Here is a 5,102-nt window from a genome sequence, read left to right on the forward strand (position 1 = left end):
CATCAGAACATCACTACATAAAACATCACTACTCAAAACAGCAGAACATCACTACAGAAAACATCAGAACATCACAAAACAAAACATCAGAACATCACTACACAAAACATCAGAACATCACTACACAAAACATCACTACTCAAAACAGTAGAACATCACTTTACAAAACACATCAGAACATCACTACACAAAACATCAGAACATCACTTTACAAAACACATGAGAACATCACTTTACATAACATCAGAACATCACTTTACAAAACACATCAGAACATCACTGCACAAACACATCAGAACATCAGTTACCTTTAAACACAACAACCAACAGAGATTATGGACAAAGTAAAAATGTGTAAAAGGACAATCTAGAATAACACTACTAAAGTCAAAAAGGTCACATTAAAAAACACACCGAAATTAGTGTGAAATAAGAATATATTCAACATCACACATATTATATAAAAGAGCCTTATGAAATGGAATTCTTTTAAAATCAAAAATTGAGAACAAAATTTGTAATTATATACAATAATAAAAAAAAGACAAGTGGATTTTTTTTGGGCAAAGTTACACTTTTTGACCTTAAGCTGGCGAAATGAAACTGTGCCATAGTTAACATTAACACGTTTGTTTTTTTCTAATCAAGATTACAAGCCAAAGCACTAGCTACATAACATACAAAACAAGAAGATAATGTCTTATTTATTGTCACGGTTACAGTACATATAGAGCTGAGACAAACATTAGGACAAATAGACAAACATTGGGACAAATAGACAAACATTGGGACAAATAGACAAACATTGGGACAAATAGACAAACAATGGGACAAATAGACAAACATTAGGACAAATAGACAAACATTGGGACAAATAGACAAACATTGGGACAAATAGACAAACATTGGGACAAATAGACACATATTGGGACACAGACATACATTGGGACAAATAGACAAACATTGAGACAAATAGACAAACATTGGGACAAATAGACAAACATTGGGACAAATAGACAACCATTGGGACACAGACATACATTGGGACAAATAGACAAACATTGAGACAAAGAGACAAACATTGGGACAAATAGACATATATTGGGACAAATAAACATACATTGGGACAAATAGACAAACATCGGGACAAATAGACAAACACTTGGACAAATAGACTTGATACAAACATTGGACAAATAGATTTGATACACACGTTAGGCCAAATTGAGTGAATGAATGGCAAGATTGTCTAAATCATTCTGTTGTATCCTTGATGCACCTGACGTGACTTTTGCAACTAGTCACTTCATTAGCAGGGGAACTAATTAGTCGATTCCAGTTCCATCAGCTGTTGTCTACGCTGATGATGATGTTGAGATGTGTCTGTAGGTCGAGGCGAATGTAGTCAGGGGCGATATAACAATAGGGTGGGGGAGGGGTTGAGGGCGGTAGTTCAAATGTTCATAATTTATCAGTCAATTTTGCAAAATAAGTATAGAGATGCAGGGGTGTAGCGAGGGGGGTGCGGGGGGGGGGGTGACACCAAGGCAAAAAATAGCAAAATATATAGAGAAAAATTATAATTCCACATAATTAAGTGATTAATTCGAGTGCTAAATAGTCTTTTAAGAGGTGCAAAACGAAAGTTTGAGGGGGGGGGGGATGCAAATCGAAAATTTGAAAGTTTGTTCCTGGCAAGGGTCGCTACGCCTCTGGGGGGTGACACCATTACGTGCCGCACCGGGTGACACCCGACCTCGCTACGCCACTGTAGAGATGGTATAATTCAAAAGCGATATGTTTACCCCATAGCCTTTAAGGATAATATAAATCTCGTGTTTATGTTCAAATTTTGGGTTGAAGCTTAATCACAGCATAATTACAATCAGTATTCCTATTATAATTTCTTTCTCCGAGAGGAGGGTGGGTTGGAATTCTAAGAGTGCATATTTTTAAAATAAATTCTATTTCGTGAGGGAGGGAGGGGGGGGGGGGGGCGATAGACGTGCTACAAGTGGGTAGGTCGTCTACCCCCCCCCCCTTTTTCCCCAAGAGATGCTCGAAAGAAACACGATTTACAGTTGTAGATAATAGAGATACAAACAAATGCTTATTTAAAAAATACAATGGCTCGGCATCATTAAAACATTGCGAAACTATTGGATATATTTGGAGAAAATGCGAAACTATTGGATATATTTGGAGAAAAAGCAAAACTATGGGATATATTTGTAGAAAAAGCAAAACTGTAAGTTTTTGGTGAAAAGGCAATAGAAATGCAAATCATGGAAAGGAAACAGCGCAGCATTGGTCACAAATCCAGAGAGGGACAAAAGAAAAGATGACGACGCAGCGTGCTGGAAGAGGCGTCTGGAAAGTTTTGTTAAAAGTGGCAGGAGACTGTGGTGAGTCGAGGTATTTACATAAAGGAAACATAAAGGAATAATAATACAGATCAATATTTGGTATAGCTTTTCAACATGAATTCAATATTCTTTTGAAAATTGCTAAACCCCTAGGAAAAACAAACTTCGAATAATTACCACATAGGCCTAATTATTAACAGTTTCTTCAAGGTATTTCTTCGGGGGGGGGGGGGGGGGGGAAGGGGAGGGGGAGTCTACCGCCCCCGAACGAAGTGGAATTTATATAGAGAACTTATACTTTTACCAGTGTCCCCCCCCCCTCCCCGAAAAAATGTTGTCCGCCCCCCCCCCCTCTCGAAAATTTCAAATCCCCCCCTCTCTTCTCGGAGAAAGGAGTCTGGAAGAAACACTGATTATTAATTTCCGCCTTTGGGTTATAGTTTCACTTGAATTAAAAACGTGTTTTATCTTAAATCACCACATACAATTATTTAAAAATTAAAACTTGTTGCATTACAAACGTATGTTATTGTATGTAGGTGAACGCTGTATGTTGTATGTAAATTCGGTCATGTCGAATTGTGATTAGAATACGAAACCAAGCAATTAAAATGACATTGCGAATTTGATGATGTCACATTCTCAGGACTTTTCGTGTTACCTAGTTACATAATAAGGTCGTGGAATACTGGATTACAGATTACAGATTACAGATTAGCTTGATATGTAAGCGTAAGCGTAAATAGACCTATGTATTTGTTAAATGAAGGCCGATGTTACTGGTGAAGACTGTGTACACTTGGACAAAAACTCAAAAGAAACGGAACAAAATACTGCACTCGTTACAGTGTAAAGTTTTAAATGTGTTTTTGTAAAAGTAAAAATTTGAGACGATAAGATCGTAGGACGTATTGTACAAGTGTAGACATTTTTATATTGCCTTTCACATACCTACTGAGAGAAAAGGTAAATTAATATTGTACGCATTTTACTAAACTAAAATAGAAATAATTAATATTATTTTTAACGATTGTTTTTTATTTAATGAGTTCAATGAGAAATCTGTTAGTCCGGAGTGACGTAATATATTTGTTTTTTAACGGTTAATTGAAGTTCTGAATTATTTGTAATATTAGAAAGGGGTCGTCCATAAATGACGTCATCCTCGAGGGGAAGGGGGATCCGTAATTTTGTGATGGTGTGTGATAAGGGGCAGGGAGGGGGGTTCAGATTGTGCGACGTCACACTTTTGCTTTATAAAAAAGCAATGTTAGAAAATGAATTGTAGACGTTATTTCGCGTTTTAGAAAACTGTTTTAATAAATTGTAATAGGAATTGATTAAAATACTCTATTTTGACAGAGTTCAGACAAGAGTTGGAAAAAAATCGATGTTTAAAAAAAAAATTCAACTGCAATTTTGAGGTGTGATGTCATTTTAGGGGGGGGGGGGGGAGTGTCTGGCTTTTTGTGACGATGTGTGACGGAGGGGAGTGGGGAGGTAAAAATCGTTCAAAAAAGCGTGATGTCATTTATGGATGACCCCAAACATAACATCTGAATTCTGATATAAACTTTCATACCATAATTAGTGTAAGACTACGTTGTTTTTGTGACAACTAGATGTTAGTGTGAGCTCTTCGTTGTTCAAAGATAGACGAGAAACTGCTGGTTCATTTCATAACTTTATTTACAATAGTTAAATCCACAATAAATACAGTTCATTTTTTTGTAATCAAGCATCCACCGTTTGATATAGCACTTATGCATAGTGCGTGAATACACACGATGATATCTCGTACTCTTCGGGGGGGGGGGGGGTATGAGTCTATATAGTAAATATATATTTTTAACAGTGTCCGACTCCCCCGAAAATTTCAAGTGCCCCCCCCCCCCCCCCCCGAGAAAGAAAGAAAAAAGTCTGGAAGAAACACTGCTGCCACCTAAGTTTGATAAAAACGCAAACGTGTTAAAAAATAACAATATGTTCAAGAACAACTGTTAAAACGTGCAAATCTTACAATTAAATTAGGATAGATACACTCATTGTTTTTTTTTTTTAAATACCATTCTTAGCTGTTGCAAATTTTTCTTCAGGATCTGGAAGGATATTCCTGAGGTGCCTATTGCTGGATAAGGTTAAGTCGTAATGGTACTTTAAAATGGGCACATTTCATCCACGCTGGGTTGAAATATAGAGGAACATTGGCAAGGATTAAGTGAGATAGACTCATTTAGTCTCTTCAGTATATTGGTGCTGGATTTTACGTCGTATGTGGTGTATCTATATGGGGTGGGGGTCTGGGTGACATTACTTACAGGGGAGTATAGCACTGATAGGCACTGTGACAGGTAGACACTGTGGCAGGGATTCACTGTGACAGGGATTCACTGTGACAGGGATTCACTGTGACAGGTAGACTGTGACAGGTAGACACTGTGGCAGGTATTCACTGTGACAGGTAGACACTGTGACAGGGACTCGCTGTGACAGGGATTCACTGCAATAAGTAGACTCTGTGACAGTTAGACACCGTGGGAGGGACTCACTGTGACAGGGATTGTGACAAGGAACCACTGCTACAGGTAGTCCTGTGACAGGGAGGGACTGTAACAGGCACACACGGTGACAGGAACTGACTGACAGGTAGATACTGTAACAGTGATTCACTGTGACAGGGACTGACTGTAAAAGGTAGATACTGTGACAGATAGTAACTCTGACACGTAAACACTG

This window comes from Physella acuta, unplaced genomic scaffold, assembly GCF_028476545.2.
Source record: "Physella acuta isolate Inbredline_101_S28 unplaced genomic scaffold, ASM2847654v3 ptg001432l, whole genome shotgun sequence".
Lineage (NCBI taxonomy): Eukaryota > Metazoa > Mollusca > Gastropoda > Physidae > Physella > Physella acuta.